This window comes from Tarenaya hassleriana, unplaced genomic scaffold (genome assembly GCF_000463585.1).
Source record: "Tarenaya hassleriana unplaced genomic scaffold, ASM46358v1 Cleome20, whole genome shotgun sequence".
Classification (NCBI taxonomy): Eukaryota; Viridiplantae; Streptophyta; class Magnoliopsida; order Brassicales; family Cleomaceae; genus Tarenaya; species Tarenaya hassleriana.
In genome coordinates, this window is record NW_010965373.1 from 1,920,907 (window position 1) to 1,930,380 (window position 9,474).

Consider the following 9,474-nt stretch of genomic DNA (forward strand, 5'->3'; position numbering starts at 1 on the left):
AGAGAAAAAAGGAAAGAGAGAGAGAGAGAGAGAGAGAGGTTTTCGGTTGTTGAAGAAAAGGGAAGTGAAAGAGGGAGAAGTGAAGAAGGTTTTATACAAGGGGACCTCTGTAATTTAATCACATGGCTCTACTATTTTTTTTATTTGATTTTTTTTCCCTCTTTTGGATGATTTTGGTTAACTTTTTTTTTTTTTTTTTCTCTTAGATTTGTTTCCAGTGAGAGAGTGTTGTGAGTGGGAAGGCGATAGTGCTCAGGTTCCCTCGTAGTTTTAAAAAGAAAATATCCTTGCCATGCTAATATTATTTTATTCACATTAATCTTTCAAATAAGCTCAGCATATAAAATCTTACCAAAAAAGTTATTATAGACTTTTGATCCTATAGTACAAAAGTTAGATTTTTGTTTTCTCTTACCCAAATAGATACATGTTTATGATTCCTATTTTTCGTTCGAATACAGTAAATCGTAACTATATTAATAATATAATTTATCAAAATTTAGTCTCTTTCAAGAATCACGTAATAAATAACGAAATGTTTGTAATCATATATTAAAAATAATGGTAAAGCTCATTAAAATTTTAAAATTTATAAAATGGTGAAAAATTAATCCCTAAACTTTTTGCTCAATATATTTATTTCTCAACTAATAAAATATATCATTAATTTTCAAATTTGTTAATTATTGTTAGTAAAAACTTTAACGATGTTGATCTACAAATTGGTTTACAAATTAAAATGATATATTTTATAAATTTAAAAATTATAATGATAAATTTTATAAGTTTTGAAGTAAATTTGTGAAGTAAAAAATTAAATATTTTTTTTTTATCAATTTACGAGTTGGAATTTTAATGGATTTACCTAAAAATAAATGTTAATTCAATGATTACAGGTGGAGTTTTCTGTTGGATGTATTTAGTATTTACCTCTCACAGTCGGTTTGAACTTTCTTAAGTAATAAGTTTTTGATTTTTTTTTTCTTTGTTCCATTGGAACTTGCTAACTCATCTAGTGAAAAATAGCAAAGTTTTTGTCATTATATATATCAATTTTTTGTGACGATATAATGATATCATCTTTAATAAAATTATTAAAAATCGATAATTTTCTATCAGTTTTTTATAACACATTAAAAAAATAAGCTTTTTATATTTCATACAAATATTTGTTACGTGAATTTTATTTTTTTTTGGGCTAAAAATTGTTTCTTTGGATTCAATGTCAATTAGACAATAAAATTAATCATTACCTTATTCGTTTTAACTAATCATTAAGATTTTTATAAGTTCGTTTAAAACGAGTTGAACCCAAAATTTTTAACGATCTGAATTGGTTGAATCGAGCCATCTATCCACTTAACGATGTTTTGATTTTACAAATATATACAGTTATAACTAAAAATTAATATCATATGTGTTTGTATTTTAATGATGCACTATAATTTTATGTATGTTTGTATTTTATTTTCTTATCTATATATATAATATTTATTTGATCTGAATATGGTTTTTTTATATTTTATAACTTATTTGGTTTTAGTTGATAATTTTATTCGTAGAATCTGAATTACACTTATGTTTATATTACATTTCTCTAACTTAATATATTGGCCGAATTGGGTATTAACACACACACACACGTATTGTTTATATTAGAAAAAAAATGAACCATTTATATAATTACTCTTGTACTAATTAAGTAGTTTATCCGTGTTATATAATATATGTGTGTGTAATATTATTTGTTAACTAAAGACAATATCAATTAGAATATCCTTCACTTTTTGTGGTGTGTAATTTAATAACATGTAAATTCAAAGATCCGATCCAAGGAATGATAGAATGATGGATTATATTATATTAACTGATCAAGAAGATTATATATTCATCTTTGATATAATCGTACTTGTAATAATATTATAAAAGTCCAGGGCTCCTCTATTGTTATTTTATATTCTATAAACATAGAAGAAATAAAGCATATCCCCTATTTTATCATGCCTACCATGTTGGTATATATTGTTACAATTTTATTTTTACTGCTTTAAATATTTATCTAAAAGTTTATTTATTATTTATTTAACATTATTTATGCTGGTGTTGGTCGGAAACAGCACCACCATTCAGGCAATTTTAAACTATTTATAGAATACACCATGATAATTAATATTTTTAGCAATGCATGAATTTTGAAATTATATTCTCACAACTTATTACAATTTTTTTTATCTTTTATAGCGCGAATTATGTTTTCTATGTACTGGTATATCTAGGAATAATAACTTTAAAATTTTATGAATCCATATTAGCTAATATTTTGTTAATATGATATTGACTATAATATATATTGCACATTATATTGTATTTTAAAATTTTATTTTTCATATATAGTAAAATAATAGAATATATATTGATTATTTTCAAGTTTATATATTAAAAATTTGAATCTTTCAAGTTTAGAATAAAAATGAAAAAACTCAAGTTTAATACATTCACATTTACTTTAGGTTCTTGAAATTCTATTCACAGATGAGATTGGGCATGGTCGATTTTGTTTTTCTCAAATGAATGAATTATCTAGAAGAGACAAGGAAATAAAATTATATTGGGAAATGGATGGAGAACACGTGGCAATTATTGTCCGTTTGGACCGCGTAACGTCGTTCGATGCTGCATCTGGTCCCTCTCCTCGCCCATATTGCGTTATTCATTTGGTTTAATAAAGCAAAACGAGCCCATCTCAAACAAAAAACATTATTTTATACAAATCCAAAAGATGAAGATAATATGGCTGAATGTTTTATCTTTAAAATAACGTCTCACAAATCAAAAACAAAAATCATTTCAACCCTAATTGGGTGGTGTTTTAAATAGATTCTAGGGTTGGTTGGAAAATTCACTGCAGTATAACATTAATTTATATAGGGGCCTAAATGTACCTTAATTTTCTCAAATTATATTATTATATATTTTAAGAACCTGCAAAGATTTTGAAGGATTATCTAATATTATTATATATGTATATTATAGTTTTAAACTGTAAATTACGATGATTGAATATATACACACACACGCATATATATATATATATATATATATATATATATTAGATTAGTGGAATCTTTATGTTAGGCATAAAGATTAAAAGGGTGAGTCAGATAGATATGAATGGGCAAAAAGTTTTATGTTTTAGTATTATATCGAAATCTCTGGATCCTTAGCAAATGATTAATGTTGTTGGACCACTTTTGAATATTTAATTAAATTTTCGACCCACTTAGCTATTTTTTTTGGATGATCACAGCGGAGACCTTGAATTCATAAACACCCAAAAAATATTATATACATAAAATAAAGAAACTCAGACGTAAGGGCTTATGCAAGAAATGGTACTATGCCACGTGAAATTAATTTATTCCTCTTTTTTTTTTAAATAATATATTTGTAGTTTCTTAACCTAACTTCGTCGAGGAAACGAGCGTCTCTCCGGAAGGATGAAATATATATATATTTTTTTACGATAAATTTCTGAAATAAAACACACGACAATGGTGAAATTTTGTCGGAGAATGGTCAGAAAAAATGTTCAGCGGAAAATTAATTTTCGCAAATCCATAGACAAATAATGGAGACCCATTTAATAATAAAATCAAAGATAAATATTGTGTTACATGCATATACTTTTATTATTTTCATTCCGCGACGCCTCTTATTAGAAGAAAATCATTCGCGGGAATCCATTTAAAAGCTACTTTTAAAGATCACGTCAAATAAAAATCTTTCTATACAGAATTAAAAAGATATTTCAATAATAAATTAACTTACAATATTTTGTTACATGCTAACAATATGGAGATTTCATTGGAATTTACATATCATAAGATTGATCGTAGTTGAGCCACTAACCGATGGTTACATGTACCAAAATTCGATTAATTAATTCTATGATATTTTTTTAGAAAAAAATTTGCCAATCAGCAATTCTCATCAGTACAAATGTACGATAATTGGAAAAAAAAAATACCCCAATGAATTGGTTCCTTGTTCTTCAAGGTTGTGCAATGATGGGCTTTAGGGCCATGATACGGCCCACATTAAATTAATATTGACGACCTGGGCCCATCAAGCTTTTTATCCAAGCCCAATTGGATCTCTTTCCTCTTGATCAACGTAAAATAAAGTACAAACTAGTTATTTTGAAACAAAAAAAAGAACCCAATGAATTGATTCCATATAAAAATGGGCATATAAACTTCACATCAAATGTCATATGAATAGTAATTATGAAAATTTAAAATTTGTACATTTAATTTGCGTGAAATAACGGCTAAACATATTTCAATTTTGAAAAAGAGATCGATTAGATATTGTGCTTGTAAAATCTATATTTGAATAGAATATGTTCAAACCTTGGATATCATACACTTCTACCAAAATCTACATTTATTAACAATAAAAATAAATTTAAAATTAAGAAGATAAATTCGATTTGCATTCAAACAAAACCGAAACCGAATAGTTTCCGGTTCGATCTCGATTTAATTCATATAACGCCCCTAAACCGAATAGTGTATTTATAGTCGTAGGTTTAGTGAAAAGGAGAACTGGTGGTGGTCACGTGACAGTGAGTGTTTGTAACCTTTGTGGAGACAAGGAACATTGTCTTTTCTTTCTTTTCTTTTTTTTTTTCTTTTTTTTTAATCGGCTGCTTCATTCGTTCTTCTCATTTAAAGGCATATCCAAATTATTCCCCTTCAACAATATTCACCCTATAAACGCTAAAAAAACCCTTTTTTTTAATAATAAAACAACCTTAAAAACCGACCAAATATCGTAATCATAATAAATAAACAAATTCCAATTGAAAAAAGTCAAGTAAATATCATTTAATTTAATTTTTCAATACATAATTAGTTTCACAAAAATATTGTGAATTTAATTTCCACTAGATTATAACGGATGATTTAAAATCAGATGTAAAAACAAACTAGAAAGAAAAAAAAATAAGCATATCAGCCGACTAAATATTAACTCATAATGCATATAGATCCTATGTTGCATGTATATATATAAAAATAAAGCGTATATCAATTATTATTTAATATCATTATTTTAAAATATAAATATTTGAACTGTAATTCAATGATGTTACTAATACATGTCCTATAACATTTTTTTATAATAATTAATATATTTAAAAATCTATATATCCAATTTTTGGTGAGATTTTTCTTAATGTATAAATAAAGCGTATATACGTGACAAAACCCATAATGCGAGGCATGTGGATGCATGGGCCGGTGGGCCCCACCGGTTGTTTATTATATAAGTCTAGTGAGGGGGGGGGACCACGTGAGGGCTGATTGTACAAGTGGCGAGGGAGGGATACTACTAAAGTACGTATGAGTCTTCCTCGTGATCGTACTGTTTCTACTATTGGCATGCAGTGTTCGTCTTCTAGGGTTTCAGAGCTAGCCATTTATATTCATTTTATTATTACGTTGATGTCACGTTTTTCAACCTTATTTCACAATTACATCAACTGTATCTGTCCGTAACAATGTGTGTATATATACGTGCATATATATAATTATAGTTAGAAAATTTATTATTGACATGTTAACAGAATAAAAATATCAATTTGATTTTATTACCGTACGAACTTTTATATGATTTAGTTTAAATATTTAAGATTGGTTTTGTAACTCTAGGAACGTATGATTCCGGTGCTAATAATCAATTGTTTTGTGTATTTTGTTTTTCTCTTTTCAACGTCGGAACTTTTATAGATATTTTTTTTTGGTAAATAACTTTTATAGATTTTGGTATGCTTAAGATTTTTTTTATTAAAACGCGATTTACTACCTAACCAATTATTACGAATATGGATATTTTGGTAGTCGTTTGAATACATTCGCACATAAAATTTTGGTACGCTTAAGATTTTTTTTCCCTATTCTTGATCATGGACACGCTCTAAGTATAGCCTTTGATGCAATATATATAAATTTATACAGATCAAGGAACTACTGCCCATCTACCACATGAATACAACTACTTCATATATAGCTGTACATATGTATGTGTGTGAGCATGATATCTAAAATCATCTTTCTTGGACCAAAAAGAGTTAAATTCCGGTTGGTTCTAATGTTTCGCATCTTTTTGTCGGTAGAACAAAGTTATAGATTGATTTTTAAGTGAAGAATATATATAGTTTGCATCTGTATTCTCAATTTTTTTGTGTATAAAGTAATGTATACTTTAATAAAATAAATAAAACTTAAGTGTATATCTTAAAACTTTAGGAAAACGCTTTGAGTCGTTTCGTTTCTTTTTCAATAGGACAAAAAGCCGATTGTGGCGGAAAGAGCATAATTATAACATAGCTTTAAGCAAAATTGATGGTCACAAAGGCATGTTGAAATTAATATTATCGCTAATAAGTAAACAAAACCCTCCATCCATTATGTTTCACCACCTTCCCCAACAGTCCTTGTGGGGCTTTTATCATCCATCTCTTCACCTTCCCCTTCTTATTATAACTATCTCTCCATATATATATATTATTATTATTTTGGTATAACGATATATATATATATATATATATTATTTATTATGAATGCATGTTCTTGACCGAAGATTTACGTTTTCACATGGACGACCGAACAAGTAACGGTTGGCGAGGATGCAAAACATGATCTTGTCCAAATCGAATTCGAACAATATTCTATAGGGTTATAAGCGTTGGACGTTTATGTATATATATAACTATGCTCTTCTTCTATTTCCGAACCGATGGATATATCGTATGAACTGATATATCGGATGACGATAAATGGCATTATCCTTTTGGCAGAAATTATAGATTCATGTCTAAATGTTATGATATTTTCTATATTAGACTATAAATCCGGTTTGGTTCACTTTAACTTGCATTAGAATATAAATACTTGTTCTTTGTGATTCAATAATAAAAATAAGAAAAAAATGTGTGTTATTCGAATGATTTTTAAAATACAAATATTTTTATTCTATTACAAACTAAACCGAGCATTACAATATTGATATGTAACTTTGACAAACATTACAATATATTTTTATAACCATTCCTCGATCGATATAATTTTAATAAACATTCAGCGTAGTATTCCGAAAATGGATTAAACCTAACGAGTGAGAAGTTACAATATATGCTCTCGGAGCCACTACATACAAAATCAAAATCCGACTTTGCACGTACGAATACGATATATATATATATATATATATATATATATACACTCGTAAACTTGCATATGTATGCGTGTGTTTGTGTAATGTAAAGGAGAAGAATGAATGACTTCCACAGTGTAATAAGCGAGAGTGAGTGAAGCAGCGGGAAAAAGGGTAAGCACAAGGCTCGAGAGTGAAAGACAACGGCATAATAATTGGGTCTTCTTCTCTCCTCTTCTCTTTCTAGATTTTCTCCTTTTGTTTGGACTCTTGACTCGAACGAGTTGACCAAACGAGTCATGTGAAAACATTGATTAAACATTCCAAAATACTATGATTAGTCATCTTATCTTTTATCATATGCCATAATCATTCTTGTTACACTACAAATTAGCATGTGTTTTTATATTAAGTTCAAACGAGAATGTGAATGTTAATCAGAAGAACATGTTCTTGATGTGATGTAACAATGGAAAGCAAAAGTTAATTGATTATTTATTTAATTTGCTTCATTTTTTTAAATCTCATTAAGTTCTTTTCTGTTTCAAATTCGGTATACAAAATTTTACCCTACAACCTAGAATTAAAAGTGAAAGGAAGAATTAAAGATACATATATTATTAGACTTTAATCTCTCCCATCCTTTGTGTATAATTAATAATATTTAAGAGTGTACGATATCACTTTCTCTAAATTTGAGGCAAACGCATGGCTATATGTTAGCATTGGCTGGTGGGTTGATTAAGTTTTAAATAATATCGACCCTATATTTCGATAGTTAATAGAATCAAAATGTGAATGTGATATAAATTCGACGGTCATCAAACAATATATATATATATATATATATAATTTTGATATATTATATTTCTTTTGTGATTTTGAAAATGGATTCGCGTTTTCTAAACGTGAAAATGGATTTAGAGATGAGTTTATTAATATTGCACATAACAACTAAGAGATTCATTTATTGAATCAAATTTTATTGGTTAGTTTATGGCTCCCCTGCTTGTATCATTATGTCTTATGTGCGTATCATTATAGTCTAGGGTTTATATAACCATGCTTATGCCGAGACTTTCAAATTAAAGTACGATAAATCAGCACAAGCATCGTTTGGCTTAATTCTTCCTCACAAAACGATTTAGTTTCTTATCTGTCTATGATTTTAGAAGTGATGAAAAATTCACTTGCAGCCATACAAATTCAGTTATGTAATTTTAAAAACATCGGAAAATATTTATCAAAAATAAAATTGACACATGAAGGAATATGTATGCGTATTGAAGAATTATCGGCCGACGAAACAAATATATGTTAGCTACTTAATCACATCGAACTTGACAAGAAATAAATATAAAAAAATAGATAATAAAGAAAATTAAAGAGAGACAAAAAGGATGATTAGGCAGATATAGATTAATCATGAAGATCCCGAGTCATCAAAGTTAGGAGCTCCATGGTGTTCCTATTCATTTTAAAAAAAATCATTAATTAATAAAAAAAATTAAAATAAAGACAAAATAGTGATTTAGTCAACAATAAAAGTTAAAATGAAAAGAAAAAAAAAACACTCTTGCCTCGGGCCCCTAATTACAATTAACTTTTATACGTACGTACCAAATGAATGAATAATTAAAAAATCATTGCATTTTATCATATATATTAATACTTAGTATACTCGTTGAATTATCATTGTTATTGGACTTAATTGATGAAATGTTAGTGACATTAGTTAAATTCATAATTCGGGTTGATTTAGTCAAAGTTCATGTACGGGGTGGGACTTATTATTATTTGTAGTTATGATTATGGTTTGAATATGCATGCCTAATTGTGAGAGCGTCAAAACAATACACTTTTATATAATAGAAAAATATTTCCATTTAGAAAATAAGAAGAACGTATTCAGAAAATAAAAATCATTTAATCAAAATTTGAAGTTTGTGTAATTGTACTAAATTTTACTTATTTTTATTTTTATTAACAAATAAACTCATCTTTTTTTATTTTTTATTTTTATTTTGTGGCATAAAAAGAACTTCCGTATTTTTAATACCAAAGTTTTAATACTCCAACTGGTAGATTTATACGTGTAATAGCTAAGATCGCCGATGATGTCTTAATTATCATATTCTTTAGAACTGAAATCTCACCCGTGACGCGAGTTATTTTAAACATAATTTAGAATCCTAATTGTGCGCAATACCCAAAACTTAGAATTATATGGATCAGCTGTTAAGTTCATTCATCTTA